At 39.7% G+C, this 19,499-nt stretch overlaps 1 protein-coding gene and 1 long non-coding RNA gene across 6 annotated transcripts in view; one reads left to right on the forward strand and one right to left on the reverse strand.

Annotated features, from left to right (window-relative positions):
* FAF1 (Fas associated factor 1) overlaps positions 1-19,499 on the forward strand; it is a 438,628-nt gene that overhangs the window by 219,908 nt on the left and 199,221 nt on the right. The window lies entirely within an intron of this gene.
* The window catches only part of LOC103099655 (uncharacterized), a 30,337-nt gene continuing 23,760 nt past the window's right edge, over positions 12,923-19,499 (reverse strand). The window contains exons 5-6 of the long non-coding RNA XR_008916044.1: positions 17,375-17,536; positions 12,923-13,938 (exon numbers count right to left, since the gene is read on the reverse strand). This is a non-coding gene — a long non-coding RNA (uncharacterized LOC103099655). The remainder of the gene's footprint in view (positions 13,939-17,374; positions 17,537-19,499) is intronic.

Raw genomic sequence — 19,499 nt, forward strand, 5'->3', positions numbered from 1 at the left:
TTTGTAGATTGGTCTTGTTTTATTCTTTGGCCTTGTGCTTAGTAGGAGCTAGTGGGTACTTAATAAATACTTGTTGATTGATTGCTGAGCTATAAAGAGGCTCACAGCATAACAAAGCTATGAAGAAATGTGTGTAGGGATCAGTGAAAGGCATTTATTAGGCCCCAGACTGCTTTGCTCTAGGGATAATCAGTAAGCACTAATTGAGTGCCTACAGAGTGCCAGTCACTGTGCTAAGCCCTAGGGCTACAAAGGAAAGCAAGACCCTGTCTCACCCTTGAGATATTCATTATGTAAGTTGGGAGACCACATGCAAACAAGAAAGATAATAAGAAGCAGTTACAGGGATGGGGAGCAGGGAAGATTTGACCTGAGATTTTGGACATTCTGGGAAATAGACATGAGGGAAAGAAGACAGTCTCCTGCCTGAGGGAAGGCCAGAATGTGATGCAAAGGTAGGCTGGAGCTAGGTGAAGAAGGGCTTTCCATGCCAATCACAGGAGGTTCAAATAACATGTAGATGATAGTTGTGAAGAGAGACAGAAAGGAGCAAAGGGGTGCCAAAGTACACAGAACTCTTGTCCTAGAGCCAGGAGACCGGTGTTCAAATCTGGACCTAGTACAGGTTGCTTTACCTCTGTCTGCCTCAGTGTCCTCATCCATGAAGTGGGGATAATAATAGCACCTGCCTCTCAAGATGGTTGTGAAGATCAAATGAGAAAATGATTATAAAGTGTTTATCACAGTGCCTGGCACATAGTACGTACTAAATACGTATTAGGTGCTGCTGGTGCTGCTGCTGCTACTAGTACTAACAAAAATGCAGGGCCTGAGTGAAGAAGGTTTGAGTTCCTCAGACTTTCCCCATCTGTGGAACCCTGGTCAAGTCTCTTAACTCTGTTTGCTTTAATTTCCTCATCTGTAAAATGATCTGGAGAAGGAAATAATGAACCATTTCAGCATCTTCTCTGAGACCCCCCAAAACAGGGTAATAAAGTGTTGGACATAACTGAATTAGCTAAATGACAACAGAGGAACTATAGGGAGCCACTGGAGTTTGTTGTGGCAGAGAGTGATCTGGTAGCTGGTTTGAAGAGGGAAGAAGCTTGAGGGAGAGACAATAGTGAGTAAACTGCTGATGAACTCCACACAAGAAGATTTGAAGGCTGGAGCCAGGGCAGAGTAAGGAAAAGGTGAGGGATGGGAGGGCTGTTGTTGGTGAAGTCAAGAGGCCAAACAACTGATTCTGTTATGTGTGTTGCGTCGTGATTTGGGTATATTTTGGGACATCTATCAAAATCATCTTTAAAAGTTTGGTATTTTTCCATCTTCTGTCTAAAATATAGTAATATTGCCTTAATGAGTTGGAAAAATATATTTTTAGGATCTTGCATTTCTATTGCATTTCATTTTCATTTCCAGGTTGTCATGGGGCTTTTTTAAGTCTGTGGGACTTTTAACTCCTAGTCCCCTTGTCCCTCCTCCTAACAAGTGCCAACCATGACACCATCCAAGCAGCTTGTGCAGTGCTCCAGCTGGAGCTGTGACCCTCCAAGGCTTCAGCAGCAACTGGTCTGACCATTTCAGTGTGCGCAAGAACAGAAGATATTTATCTTTGAATATTTGCATTTGGAATGTGTGTGTAGTGCAAATACAGGCAGAAAGACATAGCAATTAACAATATTTTATTTTATATTCACCGATTCTGTGCTCTACATTTTAATTCATAATGTAATTTTATGCATCTTAGCAGGTATAGATGAAAATGTTTTCAAAATGACACAGGATTGAATTGGACATTAGGACTTTTTGTTTTTAAAATAACTGCCACTGGGTTGTGGGAGGGGGGCGGGGAACAGCATTGTATTTAAGGTGGGACAGATAGCTTCCCTTAGTCAAGGCTCCTCCATATGTTGGGCTTTAGAGTTGTGATTGTGGGTCACTGGATCCCTCGGTTTACTTGAAGATTCCCCCAGTGCTTGACAAGTCTCTTCAATACTCTTAGCCTTGTGGAGTTGATCTTTACCTACTCTACCCAAGTGTCCTTCAAAACAAGTGAATTAAGGCTGAATATTTGGAAACTAGTTTGCTTAATGCATCCAGGCACCCTTCCATGTACTGTCACCTGCTGTACCAGAGCACCCTGTTAAGATACGTAGGCAGCTGAGGGATATCTATATACACATCAACTTATTCATGGTGTTTTTGTTTTGTTTTTAAACTGGTCCTGTGATTTCCTTAGTGTAGAGAACTGCTAATGAGGAAATTCTTTCTATCAAGGCTAATGGGTATGTGCTCTACAGTTCTTCATTTTAGTAGTTGCCTCAGGAACCCTGAGATGTGAAGGGGATCTACCTGGGGTCGCACTGCCAGGATGTATCAGGGGTCAGAACTTGGGCCCAGATCTTCCTGGCTCTGAGAACTCCATTCTATCTATTCCACTTACATCATGCTTTCAAATTTGGAAAGTTACATTAATATGCCTCATTTCACCTCATGTGTATACATTTGTGAACATATAATTACTGACATCTAGAATGTCAAGGTTTACAGCAGGTTAACATAAGGGCTGAATAGTGCAAGGATTATTAACCCGTCTTATAGACCTGAGGACACTCAAGTGACATGGATGGAATCCCATATCTTGTAAATGGCAGAACCAATTTGAATGCAGGTCTTTGGATTCCCAGTTCCTGCCAATTCAACTCCATTCCACACATGAATTAATGAATAAACACTTATTATGTGCTTGCTATATGTGACACTTTCTACTAAGTATTAGCGATGCAAAAAGGACAGTTCCTGCTCTCAAGGAGCCTCACATTCTTAAATGGGGGAGACAGCACATGGAAGATTTCATCTGGAAATGGGATGGAAGGGTCTTGTGGTTCTTAGCATACAACAGTAAAGTAGAGGGTCAGACTTCTTTAATGTCATTTCCACTGATACAATCATATCATTTTCTAATGTTGAACTGTTTGACTAGACCAAAAACTATGGTATTATTTTCTGGTTCTTCAGTGTCTGTGGCTATAGTTCCTCCAGGAACAGTAGCCAGGTTGAGTCCTGATAGGACCTGCCTAAAAGATGTTGGTTGAGGGCATTGGGCTGGAAGTTTGGGCTCTTGGGTTCAGGACCCTGCCCTAGGTTGTCTCCATCAGGATGATAGAGATTAACACCCACCTTCCTTCAATCAAGACATGGCAAGGGCTTAAAAGCTTTATTAAAGGGTAAAGTTAAAAAAAAAAGCCCAAAGAATATCAAGACGCCTAAAATTATGGCATTATGCTGGTTAAAAGAGGACCCTGTGATCTTATATGCTGGCCCAAGCACACTTTGGACCGTCTTAAGGGTAGAAGCGAAGTTCCCAGCCTCTCAGGGGCATCTATCTCTTCATGGTAAATTTTCCTAAATTGACTGAATTCCTGAATACTTGAAAAGATGAATGGGAGCACAAGTGCCTTTGGAAAAGCAGCCCCACCTCAGGAGTGTAGAGCAGTGTTATGGACATTGAAATGCCAAGAGCTGACCGTGGTCCAAGCCAGATACACGTTACAGTAATTACGGCACGTAGTAGACCCAAGTCCTCACATTGTGTCATGTTAGAAGCAACCAACCAAAACTGAAATGGAGTGAATACACTTAGCAGCATGTCTTAGAGACTGCCAAGCTCAGTTTTTGGCAGCCCCCCAAGGGGAACAAAGCCCAAAGGCCCAGGTTTTCTACAAGAGTGCCTGCCACGGGTCCTAGAAAGTTTAGTTCTAGGAATCAACCGCAAAGAACCTCCCAGCCCCATATGGAGTGTTGGCAAAAGGTCAGTTTCACATCATTGCACTCCTCCAAGTTCGGACTAGACTAGAAAAACTGTGACTTAGGCTCCATGTTGCTCCTTACACAGATCTGGAAGCTAAGGCCAGACACAGAATAAAAGGGCCACATGGCCCATTGAGTCCTTCCACACTCAGCAAGGGGCAGCTACATTTTGTACATGTCAAGGATCACTCAAGTTGTTGGGGGGTGGAAAGGGAGGAGGGCAGAGAAGGGAGGAAAAAGGGCATGGAGGGAAGGTGGGGGTTGTTACTGTAAACTATTCAAAAAACAATGAATAATGGTTTTGTGGAGGCTCCCTTTCAGGCTACTCAAAACCCCATAAATAAATCGCCTGAGAGCGAGAGGAGGAACAGGAGAGTAAGAAACATTTTGGTTAAAGATGAGCCAGAGACCACCTCAACCTCTTTAGTCCTTCGACTCTGGGTTAAATCACAGGCATTCTAATTCATCCCACTTCTTCCCAGTAGTGTGTGCCACAGGGAGAATAATGAGTTTAGATGATGAAGCAGAGGTTGGAGTACTGAACATATTGATGACATGGCAACCCAACACATCCCCCAATCACCTCCTGTGTCTTGACATTCATTGAACAGGAGAAGTGATAGGAATGAATACTGGGGGCATTCACAGCTGCCTCCTGTGGCATCATTATGGCCCATGCTGTGAAGGCATCTGACATGGGGAGGCCAGTTTCATATTGTATATGTAGCCACTAGAGGGGAAGTAGTTTACAAAACGGCAGGAGCTGCAGTAAACAAAGTGGAACAGTCAAACAATTGAGTGTTTCAGTTTTAGGTTTGGGAGTGGATTTTTAAAACCAAGTACAGTGCAGGCATATGGATGAACCTACTTGCCTGACTAAGCACATTGCTTGGGAGTGTAGTGACTCTAAAGAAATTATTAAATCCATATTTAAATGTAAGACCCATTAGAGAAATCCATAATAGGGGCAGTGACGTGGCTTAGGGCATAGAGTGCCAGTCCTGGAGTCCAGAGTGGAACCTGGGTTCAATCTGGCTTCAGACATTTCCTAGTCAGGTAACCCTGGGCAGGTCACTTAACCCCAATTGCCTGACCCTTACAAGATACTAAGACAGAAGGTAAGGATTTAAAAAAGAAAAAAGTAATCCATAGTCTCTCTAGTAGGATACGGTATATTGACCTGAGGGTAAAGTAGAAGACCCAATACCTGAGAGAGAGTAGTTGATTTTTTAAATCATTCATTCAACAAACATTTATTCAGCACCTGCTATATAGAGAGTATTGTGCTAGGTTCTAGGGGACATACAAAGTTTAAATGAAACATTGTCCCTGCCCTCATGGAGTTTGTAGTCTTGTGAGAGGATTTGACATAATACATAATATTATATGAGAAGTGTATACGATGAAGCATATTAGTGTGTGGCTGATAGAGGGTTTTGGAGTTAGGAAAACCTGGATCTAGTTCCTTTCGCTGACAGAAACTATCTTTGTGACTTCCTGAGCAAATTATTTTATTTCTCATAACTCTAAACAACTATCTTAATACTCTGAAGTTGCAGTGGTCCAGGGGATTTTCCCACAATGCTGAAATTACAGTTGTGGACCTTGCCATCCCCTTCAAGTCAGGTACCAAAGTCAGTGTTCTGTGCCATCTTTGTGAGGGAGGTCTTTTATCAACCAGAGGGATCAGAAAAGGTTTTCTGCAGGAAGTGACATTTAAGTGAGGCTTTAATGGATAGGTCTGAATTCATTAGGCAGAGAGGAGGAGGGAGGACATTTTAGGCAGAAGAAACAAGATAAACAAACATGTAGAGTGTCTGGCTCATTTAGGAGAGAGACTGGTCTAGTTGGACTGGAGTTTAGAGTACACATAGAATATTCTAGCTTGGAAGAAATTTAGAGATCTAGGCAGAGTTCTTATTTTTTTTTCTTTCCAGTTTTTTTTAACATTATTTTATTTGTTCATTTCCAGACATTATTCATTGGCAACAAAGATAATTTTCTCCCCCCTCCCCCACCTCTCCCATAGTCAACGCTCGATTCCACTAGGTATCACATGTGTCCTTGATCTGAACCCATTTCCATGTTGTTGGTATTTGCATTAGAGTGTTCATTTAGAGTCTCTCCTCAGTCATATCCCCTCCACCCCTGTAGTCAAGCAGTTGCTTTTCCTCGGTGTTTTTACTCCCATAGTTTATCCTCTGCTTGTGGATATTGTTTTTTAGATCCCTGCAGATTGTTCAGGGACATTGCATTGACACTAATGGAGAAGTCCATCACCTTCGATTGTACCACAATGTATCAGTCAGAGTCCTTATTTTTGAGAGGGGACCCTATGGCCCAGGTATGGAAAATGACCCTGAGGTCAACAGAATTTAGACTAAAACATTAATCTCTTGGCTTCTAGACTAGGGCTCTAACAAGACTCCCTAAAATGTGTGTTTTGCATTTGGGGTTGAGTTTTTAGGAGTATCCTTGGATTTGTATTATTGAAGGATGTAGGTTTATCATTTATACTAATGATCCTTTTAAGCCCTATTTGGACCAGGAAGCTTTGTCATTCCAGGTCTTATTTCTTCTTATCCTGAAGGTCTCCTTTGCTTGTAAAGCCAGGAATTTTAGGAGATTAAACTCAGACAAGATACGAGGTCTGACCTCTAATGCAGTAGACTTTCATTTCTCTAATGAAATTATTTTCAGAGTAGAAAAAAAAGTTCAAAGGTACAGAAAGAAGGAAGACATGAATTCCTTTGTTCTTCACAGAAGCTCTGAGAGGCAAATACTGCAGAAATGATGTGTGTTGGAAAATGGTGAATTTAAATGACCATCCAGAAGATTTGAACCCAGACCTTCTCTGACTCTCATAGGCAATCACACTGTCTCAAAAAAAAAAAGTTAGTTTCTTCAGTGCTTGGATGAAATAAAAAGCTTTTCCATATCTGATTTCATATTGAACTCCATAACAGTCTTCTGAGTGAGGTAGGCACTAACAGTAGGGTGATCCCTGTTTATAGATGTGGAAATTGAATTTTTTTTGCAATTTATTTATTGGGAATTGGAATTCTAAGATATTTAAATTGCCTGTCATTACTGTCTCTAGCACTGTGGCAATAACTGTTCATACTTCTACCAGATCCCTTTCTCTTGAAAATAAGCCCAGAGGCTCAAATAGACCAGTGTTAGTGTTTCCCTTTAACAAGTGGGAGCCTGAAGGGTTATGCAGCTAGCCATTGCTATACCTGGAACTCTATCTTAGACCAAACAAAGGAAAAATAGAATTCTTCTGGATATGTGTAGAGTGCTTCCACTTTGTACAGAGTACACACAATGATAAGTAGCTCATTAGATACAAATGCTTAAAGGGCTGGAGGTGCAGGCTTGGTGGTTGACTCTTGAGTGATGGAAGCCCACCACTCCACCTCTGCTCCTCAGGGTCTTAATCTTCCAAAATGATAGACATTTATACCCTCCACCTTTTAAGGGTAGTGCTGAGGAAAGCTCTTTGTCAATTTAAAAATAGGATAGAAGCAAGTAATATTTTGGTTTCTTTTCTTCATGTGCCCAATGGACTATCCTAATTGCCTATTTGCCTTTCCCAACCATCCCTATGACTTACTTTCTTGTCTCCATACCTCCTCTCTTTTCATTTTGTTCAGTTTTTAAGAGTTTATTAAGCACTTAATATATGTAAGGAATATTCTCCAAGGCCCAAATAAAAAACCACCTTTCCCCTATTGCTTTCTCTTGCCCTTTTACTAAGATGCTTCCCCTCCCAGGAGAGGAGCCAAGCCCTTTGGAATTCTCACGTAGGTTTTTGTCTCTTGTTCACTCTCTAAATAAAGAGTAGATTCCTTGAGGATGTTGTGCCTTATTTGTTTCTGTATCTTATTTAGCCCCTAGCATTTATGCCCTATACCTAGTTAGTATCCAGGAAATGTTTGCTGAATTCACTTGGTCTCTTTAGGACTTTTAAGAACAAAACCAGATTGGGTTCTAATTACTGCCTCTAATAGTTTGTTGTCCGTGAGAGTTGTTGACATTAACAGTATATGTACAAATCTTTGTATACCCAAAGCACTATATGAATGCTACCTCTTATTGTAGCTATTGTTATATTTCAGGTACAAAAAAACAGTCTTCCGAGGCTTTCTTAAGGTGTAAAATTATAGTGGATAACGTTTACTCAGTGTACTGGCCAGCCAATTGCGTCCTTCCAAGATATGCCTTCAGGCTTGATAATCAGCACTGGGAACTGACCCCATTTTTAATGGTCATCCTTGGTAATTACAGAATTGTGCATATCTAAACTATAACATTCTGTGTATGGAACTGATCCCATAAGATCAGTGTTCAACTGCAAAAGCATTTTAAATACTTGAGTGAAAATGAGTGTCAGTGTAAAAAGAAATGAAAGACATTCTTAAAAAGTCAGTGATGACAAGTTTCTACCCTGTTACAATGGTAGACTGATTTTTTTTTTTTTGGATACATAATAATGAGGGTGTGAAATGCCACATGGCATGAAGTTTGGGGCTCACATCTCAACTTTTGCTTCTCTAAACTTCAATTTTCTCCTCTGAAAGATGAGGGAGTTGTATTAGGTGGATTCAGAAGTCCCTTGTAGTTCAAAATCCTTTGTGCCTGGCATGCCAAAGAATCTGGGAGCAAAAGAAGAGCAGGAGCTAGTTCTCTGCCTTGTATCATGCTGTTCAAACACAGATGAAGCTGCCCTTTGATTGGAGGAAGAGAGGATTGGAGAGGTGGTCAAAAAGAACCTGGGTTCAGTCCTGCTTCTACCATTTCTGAGCCAGGGAACCTTAGATAAGTCTCTTTACCTCCCAGAGCTTTAGAAAGACCTTGAGAGATCCTTTGATCTAGTATGGAAGATACATACCCAACCATCTCAGAAAATTAGAGTGGCATAAAGTCGGGGAGGAAACAAGCCACTGCCCCTTTCAGGTTTCATTGGTAAAATGACCAGATGGCATTAAAGAATTCATGTTTAGAGGGTGGGGAAGATTGTTTGGGACCTTGAAAGATGAATTGATTAACAAAAGAAGGGTTAAGGAGAGGGCATTCTAGACATAAGAAATGGTATGAACAAAGGAATGGAAAGTGCAATGTATAGATTTATTGCTGATAGCATTTTGTTCAAATTCACTGGAGTATAGTACACCTGAGGGAGAGCAAGGTAGTAAGAAAAAATATGAAAGGAAGCTCATGTTAACAATAGAATAGCATTTTAGAATATTTTATAAAGGCCATCATTTAACTGAATTTCTGAAATGTTCACGATAACTCCTTTGAGGTAGATAAGAATATTGACTTCCATATTTGAAAAAAGATAGGAAAATTGTCTTTTGAAAATTTTAGCTTCCTGTTGGTAGTTCTTGTGAGTATGCCCATTACAAATGATGTATTCCTTAAAGCAGCCTCAGCAGAACATTATAGGACACTGTCAGCAGTTTATTATATTGTTATTTTATCTATTTAAAGCCATAAAAAATGGCAAGACAGGAGCTCTGTCCTTGGAAGCAGGACCACCAAGATTCAAACCCTACCACTGGCATGTACTGGCTGGGTGACTCTAAGCAAGTCACTTATCTCAAATGCACTAGCAAGATTTCAAAGTCAAGAATTTGCCAAGAAGGTACCAACCATTCAGAGAGGAGAAGGGGAAAGAATAGGTATTTAATAAGCACCTATTGTGTGTCAGGCTCTGTGCTTAATGTTTTACAGATATGATCTCCCTGGGAATTTCCTGTATCAATGAAATCACATATCAAGACCCTATTTCTATCTTTTTTTTTTTAAGCTGCCTTTCTGTAATAAAAATTCTGTAATTCCTTTTTCTTACCAATTCACACTGCCCTGTTAGCCCTACATCCCTATTTTGAAAAGGGAAAGGTTGAGTGAGAGAAGTAAATCATAAACTCCTGTTGTGAGTAGCCTGGGGCTTTCTCTGTACATTGCAACCTAATGGGAGTGGTAGACACATGCAGAGGCAGGAGGGAGTCAGAAGCTTAATTTTTCCCTTCTCTAAACAAGAATTGCATGAGAAGTTTTTCCTTATATCAAGTTGGAATCGGGCTCTCTCCAACTTCCCCTAGTTGTTTTAATTAAATGAACTAGTTACTCAGACCCCACCCCCAAGACTAAAGGGATCATTTTCTTCCTCTGATTTCTTATAGTACTAAATTTGTCTAGTACTCTTATTGTCACCATCCTAGTACATGTTTATTTGTATGCATATCCCATCGCCTAATAAATTCCTAAATGGAAATGACTCTCTGCTCCTCCGTTTTGTATTCCTAGTGCCTAAGGAAGTGATTTATACATAGTAGGTCTGTAATACCATCCAAAAAAATCAAATTAGCTGGAAAATGGGCAAAGTAAAATCACAGTAAAGGAGAAGAAATTAAACGTACTCTGCATAGTTATATGCTAACAAAACTGAGACAGAACAAATATAAAATGCCCAAACTAACAGAATACTAATAGAAATCTCCAATAATCTAATAATAATAAAAAAAAGAGAATGAACTCTAAAGGAATTACTGAAGGAAAAACACTCCTATTTTAAAGGAAAATCTAACTGACTTAAAAAAAAACCCAACAAATAAAAAAACACTAGTATCTATATTAACTAAATTATTTTCAAAAATGGAGAAAGTAGTCTACCAGGTTCCTTTCTGAGAGAAGAATAAAATGTTCCAGAAGTCTTAGAGAAGTTTTAAGTTTTAATAATCCTATTAGTCTCTAGTTTAGAGGCAGTACTGCCCTAAGATTTTTGGGTCATCTTGATAGCCTGTGTACTTAACAAGGTAAGGACAAAGCAAAGAAAGAAATCTTGAGATCCATATCGTTAATGAATAACAGATTGAAATATTAAATATAGTATGTCAAAGACATTATGTCAATTTATCCATTTGACATATTTTGTTTCATGTCAAGAATAGAACATTAACATAATTAAGATTAACTCAGTAGTTACTCTAAAAAATGCCTTTGACAGAGTTTTATGCATTTATACTTTTAAAAAATTAATAAACCCTACAAAGGAGGAGCATAGATAACCATTTAAAAATATGATTTAAAAAGTATCTTCCTAAAACCAAAAGCAAGCAGGGTACAGATGGAAAAGTACTAGAAGTTTTTCCAATAAAGATAGGAGTAAAGCAAGGAAAGTAGTAAATTATGCAGTAATTACAAGGGCTAAGAATGGAAAAAAGCAACATCCACAAAACTATCAAAACTGCACATGGCCAAATTCTAACGTCCAAATTAGACTCTAAGGAAAAGACCAGAGAAGAAACCCCACTTCTTTCCCCTCCTGCCAGCATAGTGTTTTGTAGAAGTGAGATCTAAGAGCAAGGGACGTTGCCTATAAGGTCAGAATTTGTTTTATGTGCTGTGTTGAAATTTTTTTCCCCCTTTTTAAAAAATTCTTTGTTATGTGGCATGGCTTTCTTGGAGGAGATAAGGAGAAGAATACAGGGGGAATGGAGATGATGTAAGGAAAAAAGACAACAGTAAAAGTCTCTATACGCTTTCAAAAATGTTTGTTGAGCCCAGATGAGGGTGCCCTGTATAGTTTGGAGCACCTAGTCCCATGTCATACCATAAGATGCCAAGGATCAATTGATGGAACTGGGGAGGGTTAGCCTGGAAGAGAAAAGCCTTAGGGCAAACCATTAATGTACTCTTTAAGTATTTTAATAGCAATTATTTGGAGAAGGAAAGATTTAGACTTGTTTTCCTTGACCCCAGAAGAGTCAAAGAACAGTGAGTAAAATTACAGAAGAGCAATGTTTGGCTCAGTACTCATCTGTCAGTCCACATTTATCAAGCATCTCATATGTGAACAGGCATTGGGAAGGTTTGGAAATAGAAAAACAGAAATGGACAGACCCTGCTCTCAAGGAACTTCTCTACTGCTAGAGACAATAGATATTGGCAAAAGGTCTGTACAAGAAGTGGACATATATATGTAGGATCTTGGGTAGGAGCACTAGCAGCTGGTAGTACCAGGAAAGGAGCTACATTTTGAAAGAAACAAAGAGAAGCACAAGTCAAGGGAAGATATTCTAGTAATAGTAAGAAGACTAAATGGCAGGATTCAGAAAGGGAAGTAATAAACGCTGAGAACTGGGTAGAGTAGCGTTGTATGGATTTATGCTAAAACAGTTATTTATATTTAATCCTAAAGGAGCAAGTAATTCATGAACTTTAAATAGATGTACAAACACACACACACACACACACACACACACACACACACACACACACGATATACATAGATATATATCTAGATGGCTCAGTGGATTGAGAGCCAGATTTAGAGTTGAGAGATCTTGAGTTCAAACCTGGCCTCAGACCCTTTCGAGTTGTGTCACCATGAGCAGGTTACTTAATCCCCACTGCCTCGCCCTTATCACTCTTTTGCCTTGGAACCATTACATAGTATTGCTTCTAAAATAGAAGGTAAAGATTTTACATTAAAAAAATTAATATATATATTTTGATAACTAATATAATTTATTTCACCTGTGTTCCTATGTGCACAATTTATTTTAACCATTTGAAAGCATGATTCTTTGAAGAGGATTCTCCATGAGCTTTCCCATACTGCTTGCCTGAAGGGTCTATACCGCTGCGCCAGAGTTTATTGAATAAGGGTATATTACTTCCCTTTCTGAGGGAAGTAATGAAAAGTTTTTTTTTTTGGGGGGGGGGGTGTGTGTTGTTTTTTTTTTTTTAACAGAATGTGCTATAGATATAGTGAACTGCCTTCATTGAATGAGAATGAACTTTTCCTCTCTGATTTCAGGTGTTCAGGTAGAAAGTAGATGTCTGCTTGTTTGGGGTGATAGTAAGGGGGAAATGTATTTTGAGAAGGGGTTGAATCAAATGACTTAAGTTCCTTCTAACCCTGGTGCTCTAGGACTTAGAAAAAAATCTTCCTTTTAAAGTACTAAGTCTTTGCATTTTAAAATATTATTGCATATAATATACACTTAAAGAAATGATAATAAAATGTTTTTTTTCAGTTACATACAGTGGCATCAGAAATGCATGTTTTCATGAAGTTCAACCTATTTCTCTCTTGTTATTCTTTGTGTATCATCACTTACATTGGCCTGGAATTTTGTTCACTCCCAACTGGCATATAGTTTAGAAATGCAAACAAAACCAAACAAAACCTAATATGGGCAATCTTTCAAATTCACAGATAATTTTTAATAAAGAACATGCTGAAGGTAAAAATGTTCCCTTTTCATTGATTGATATGCCTGTGACATTTTTTCCTTAATTAAGATCATCCAACGTTTGACAATAGGATCATGATTTAAAATTCTGGGGCCCATGGCCAGCAATGGGGATGAAATAATACAAGAGTGTTAATTTTTTACAACAGGGACTACGAATGGCAGTGTCAACACAGACCATGTTGACTATGCCCAGTCAAATACTTGTTAAGTGGAGATTTTGCCCCTTTATCTTATTAAGTAAATTATATAGTCTTTTAAAAAATTATTATTATGGAAACCTTTGGCGTGAAGATGTAAAACAGCAATTTCTTGGCTCTCCAGCGTGACATAGTTGAGAGGCAAGATTAGAGAAACCCTGTCGAGTCGCTAATACTCGAGGGCATCCCCATCTCGAGAAGTATGTGAATTTAGGCATGGGAGGAAGGAAGGATCTGTTTTAAATTTAGTGTAGGGTCACTGCATCTTAATGATAGATTAAACAAGGGAGGGGGCAGGATGAATAGGGCTGTGCAGTGCAGAACACTAAGACCACAAGCCTATGGTTTGCGCTGGTTATTTAATGTCCTTTCCCATATGGTTTTGAATAGAGCAGGTTATGGCAGGGATGAGCTAAGGAACAGCTTTGTTAATGAACAAATAGGAGTAATTTTTATAACAGGAGACTTCAGTGTGTCGGTTTTTAAGGCCCCTTCGTTTCCACCAGAATAGAGCCCTCTGTCATTCATAGCCCAGGCTTTGCTCCTGGATTTTCAGAATGTGCCACCACTGGAGCGGAGAGATGGGATTTCTGGTCACAGTCTAATTCTTTTCCATAAAGATTTATAGAGTCCTGACTCCAGTGTAAGACTTTGCCCTAGACAGGATGAATACAAAGAAAAATATGAGAGTTCCTCCTCTCAGGGCACTTAGAATCTAAGAGGAGAACAGAAGCAACTATGACACAAAGGTGAATGGGATGAGAATGTAGAGAGAAGTCTGATCAAAGCCTCCTGGGATGCCCCAGTTTGAATTTTCAATGCCCTTTGGGGCAGGGGAGTCAAAGAATATCTGCTCACAGTTGACAGATGCCTCAAGTCTGTTTTGATACTGCCCTTGCTTCTCCATAGGGCAGCCAGGTGGCACAGTGGATAGAGCATTGGACTTGAAGTAAAGGAGACATCTTCCTGAGTTCAAATCTGACCTCAGGCAATTACTGGCAATTACCCTGGGCTTTTTGCCTCAGTTTCTTAAGAGGAACTGGAGAAGAAAATGGCAAACTATTTCAGTATCTTTGCCAAGAAAACTCCAAATGGGGTTGCAAAGAATCGGACACAATGGAAAAACAACAAAGTTTCTCCATGACCAAGGGCAGCATGGAAGAGTAGGCAGATCAGCTACTGGACCTGAAGTGCAGTTCTGCTGCAGGCACTGACCTTTGTTAATTGAGGTCATTTTCTTCCTAGCTTCAGATTCCCCAACTATAAAATGGGGATAATAATTCCAAGACTACTTACCTCCAGTGGCATTTTGAAGAGAGTATGTGTAATGAAGTTAACCAATAAAGCAACCAGCAAACATTTGTTGCTTAACATGTTCTAGACATGTATTATTCTGAGCCCAAACTATACAGAAGAGACACAGCTGCTGCCATCAAAGGAGCTTACAATCTAATAGCACGTCTCTCCAAAGAGGTGTATACCAAATATGTAATAATAACCTGCATTTGTATAGCAGTATAATGTTTACAAAGTGCTTTACATAGATTATCTCATTTAGTCTCATAGCAACCAAGATAAGTAAGATAAGTCCTTCAATTATCCTCATTTTACAAATGAGGAAACTGAGGCAAAAGAGGTTAAGTCCAAGAATCTCAGTTAAAATAAACTATTATAGCCATCTAATATAGCCTCTACTTGCCCTGAACAGCAATCCATTCTCTGAATTACCTTCCTGGTGTTCATCTTAGTGTGGCTTAAGGAACTCTGATAATTTTAATTTAGTACTTTAGTAGGTAATTTAGTACTTCTTGAAGTAACTTGCCATTTTATGCAGCTCTTAATTGTTAAGACTGATGAGGTGGGTTAGGCCTGAGTCAGGAAGACCTGAGTGCAAGTCTGTCCCCAGACACACACTAACTGTGTGATCCTGGACAAGTCATTTAACCTCTTTGCCATAATCCACTAGAGAAAAAAAATGGCAAACCCCTTCAGAACCTTTGCCAAGAGAACACCATACAGTGCCATGAAGGAACTGAACAACACCAAAAATTGTTAAGTTTTGTCTATACACCAGAGCCTCGTTTAAGAGGCATATTATTATACAAAAAGGACTGATTGCCATGGTTTTTTAATTTTATTTTTGGCACCCTAAAGACTTGGCACAAGCCTTGGCACATGGTGAGTGCTTAATAAATTCTCATTCATTTATTCAGTGACCTTAGTTCTGCCCAATCTTGTCACTCTTCTTATCTTTGTCTTTATCCTCCTTTCTTGCCACTACCTGAACCAGAAACTGCCCTGGGGGTGTTAGCTCCTTCATTTGCCCCAGTTAGTATTTTGGTCCCTCCTGGCCCACTGTTTACAGGAGACTTCACTGTTCACTGCCTACTCTCTGGCCTAGGCAGCAAGAGGTCTTGGTGCCAAGCCCTTCCTTTTGGATAGGCTCCTCTCCTCCCTTCCATGGCCCAACCAATTGAAATCAATTCCACTCCGCTGTTGCTCTGAACTAAGGATTCTTCCCGGCTTCCCACTCCCCTCTATATAGGGTGTCTTCCGGGAGCATATCAATTCCTTGAGGGTATTTGTATCCCCAGCTCTTAACACTTGGTTTTGCATGTAATAATTACTTAATAAACATTTTTTTCATTCATTCTATTCAATGCAGTATTTCTTGTATACTAGGCCTTGCTTAGATTCAAAAAAGAAAATATTCTGTTTTTAAAGAGCTTACATTCCACCTCGGAAACAAAATGAACACAGAGAAATGATGAAAAGATATGGAAGACAAAGTCAGTATATAAAACGATTTGGGAGAGGTGGATAAGTAAGCCTGTACTATTGAAGGGATCCTTAAGATTTGAGGGGAGAGTATATTTTCACCTGGGCAAGTGTGAGAGGGTCTCTGGATAGGCCTATAATCTAGGCCCAGAATCAAGTGAAAGCTTCCTACTGGCTGAGGTGAGCAAGCACGATGTTTCTGACCTGGGTTGGGATTGGGCATGGAAGAAGCCTGGATTAGGGACTCCCCCATCCCCAACATATACATATATTTAATCCATAGCCCATTTTTTTCCTGCTCTCTACCCCACATTGTCTTCTGTTTTGTTTTTTTTCCCCCCATCAATTTCAAAGCAAAAATGGAGGTGGAAAACAGTCACCTGGGAGAAGATGCTAAAGCCTAGAATAAAACACCCAGACCCTCTCCCAGATGCTACATCATAGATCGAGTTTTAATTTGCCCTCTTTCTTTTAGCCTGACTTGTTTTCCTCTGAGCATTTTTATCTCTGGGTACCTCATATGCCAACAGGCATTTGACACCAAGACCTCTCTCTTTTCCTGAGAAGTCAATAGTGCTGGGTGAAAAAATAACAATCACTGTTTGCTCTGGCAAATGGGGCTGTTTGACAGCACTTTCAGAAGACCATTTTCTTACTAATTGACAACCTAGACCAGCCTCTCTTCTTCAGTTGCAACTAAACTGTTGTTCAGAGGGCCATCTGCTCCCGTGGCAGGGGTGCAAACTCTGGGCCGTTTTGACAGGTCACTCCTTATACCTTGTCCCACTGTGCTAAAAGATCAGCCAGGAGTCACAATTCAGATGCCTGCCCAGCAGAATCCAAATGTTCTTGCAGAAAGGCAGCAGAAAAATCATCTGATCAAGATCAGATAGTAGAGCAGTAGAAAGTAGGGGCTGCTGAGATTATCAGATCCCACCCTCTAATAGTGAGGAAAGCGGAGGCCCAGGGAAGGGAAGTAAGGAGCTGAGTCAAGTCCAGCATTTTGTTAAGTACTTTCTATGTCTAAAGAATAATGTTTAGCACTGGGTTACCTAGAAAGGTAAGAAACAGTTACTGCAGGCCTCAGAGAGGTCCTGTCCTAATAAGTGAATCTACACTCAAATAACCAAGTACTTGGGAGATACAAGATAAATTGGAGGTGATCCACAGAGGAAGAGGCATTCTTTAGTTTGAGGAGGGCTAGGAAAGGCATCATGGAAAAGGTCAGATTTTATATGAGCCTTTAAATACGTGAAGGAAAGAAGCCAACAGGTACAGATAAAAGGTTCATAAAGTGGGGAGAATTATACTCACATTATTTGAGCCACTAAGTATTATTTCTTGCACTGACATCTTCCTCCCAGAGGTATTTATAGTCATCAATTTCCTCAATTTATACTGGACAGTGCAATTTGAGACTTCTTTCTTGGAATCAAATATCAAATGTGGTATTTCAGTGACATGGTGGGAAGAACACTGTTAAGAGATAGGGAGCCTGGGTTCAAGTCACAGTCTTCTTCGAAGATTCATTGTTACAGCATTGAATACATCACTTCATGTCCCTGGACTCCAGCTTCTTCATTTACAAAATGATAATAAACTTAGCTTTATTACCTCTAGGTATAGTTGTGAGAACAGTGCTTGGTGGAACTCTGAGTGCTATAGAAATTAAAGTTGTTGGTCTTTTTATTAGTAGGTTAAGTATTATTATTAATTATAAGTTAATGAACTGAAAGCTCACACTTTGTCTCACAGACTCATTGCTTCCTCCTCTTCCTCAGAGAGGGAGCCCATTGGCAAATGAACCTGCTCCGCTTTTCTCTCTTTTTCATTAATTCTGTAGGAGAGAGAAAACTCTTGAGCTCCATAAGACACTCAAGAGTTTTTTCTCTCCTATGAAATGAGACAGAGAGAGAAGGAAAGATAGGAAGGGAGGAGAGATTTAGGGCAGTGGGTTTGAGAAGTCCACAAAAAAGCTTCCAAAGAATGAAACTATGTCTGTAGTCAGAAGAGTCTATGCTCTATCTCAGATATAACATGTACCAAATAATGAAGTGACATAAATGAAATTCAGCATTTGAAGTGTCTTAAGAGAAATACAATCGAATGTTCTTCAGAAGCCTGGGTGAAGTAAGCTTTGGCCATTGAGATGAGCTTAGAAGGACTAGGAGGTTTCAGCTGTTGCAGGGGGGGCAGGAATGAATGCACTTCTAGAGGTAAAGCTCAGTCTATCCCATATCTGGTTTCAGTTTCCTTGAGATTATTAACATACACATTTAGGAAACCTATATAAACCTATATAAAATCTTTAGTATAGGGAACTCTTTCCAGCTCTAACAAAAGTAATGTCAATTTCTCATAGAGAGAGAGACTGTCATATATGTATCTTTCTCTTTATTCCCCCCAGTGCTAGGACTATACCTGACCCATAAAAGACTCTTAATAAATGATCATGAATTGAATTAAGTTGAATCAGTGCATTCATGACTTAGTAGGTAAGTCCTAAGGACACTTAAGGGTTAAATGTCTTGCCCAGGATCACAATGAGTATCACTAATAAATGTTAAGGGAAAACTTGAATCCACACCTTCCTGACTTCAAGTGTAGCCCCCGGCCTATGCCAGGCTGCCTTCCTGTTCAAGAGATTCTGCTCTTTCCTGTTCAAGAGATTCTGCTCATTTTTGTCCTTGGAACCTGGGACCTCTGCTAGACTATACCATACTCAGTATACTTTCATGCAGAACTCCAACGTAATCAAGGGGTTCCTGTGGGCAGAACCACTGACATTGTCATTTAGAATCATCAGCTACAAGTGGGATGCATTGGGACTTGGGAATCAAAGACCGGGTTTGGGAAACTACCTCAGATACCTACTAGCAAAGAGAATGCTTTTCACTTTGCTTTTTCTATTTTTATTTTTCAGTTTTGCCATTTCCAAAATGGAAATAATAATCCTTCTATGTCTTAACTAGCAGGCTGATTGAGAGGAAACTGCTTTGTAAATAAATCACATTAGGAGAAATGGGAGTCAATACTGGCATTTGAAAATAGGAGTTGCACTGGGGTAGAGACCTGGCCCAAGGTCAAAGGAAATGATTTATTCATAAGTGGTTTAGTGAATTTCTGTGGTCGGAAAATTCATCCCTTTGGTGATGAGCCTTCCTGCAGTTACTCTAGTCTTCAGGTGACAGCTTTACAGTCTTGTTAAGCTGTTTTCAAAGTTTTCCTCAATGGGTTGGGACTTACCAGAGCTTGTGTTACTATTTTAAGAAAGAGTAAAGAGCCAGATAGTCCTAAGTTTTCTAGCCATGAGTGACTAGGAGAATGATGATACCAATAAGAAATGAGTCTTTTATAAGATTAGTTTATTTTGGAGGTCCTGAGGAACCACTTGAAACATCTAGGTGACAGATGCCCAGTACATAATTGGTGGGGTGGA

The sequence above is a fragment of the Monodelphis domestica genome, chromosome 2, assembly GCF_027887165.1.
Source record: "Monodelphis domestica isolate mMonDom1 chromosome 2, mMonDom1.pri, whole genome shotgun sequence".
In the NCBI taxonomy this organism is placed as follows: Eukaryota; Metazoa; Chordata; class Mammalia; order Didelphimorphia; family Didelphidae; genus Monodelphis; species Monodelphis domestica.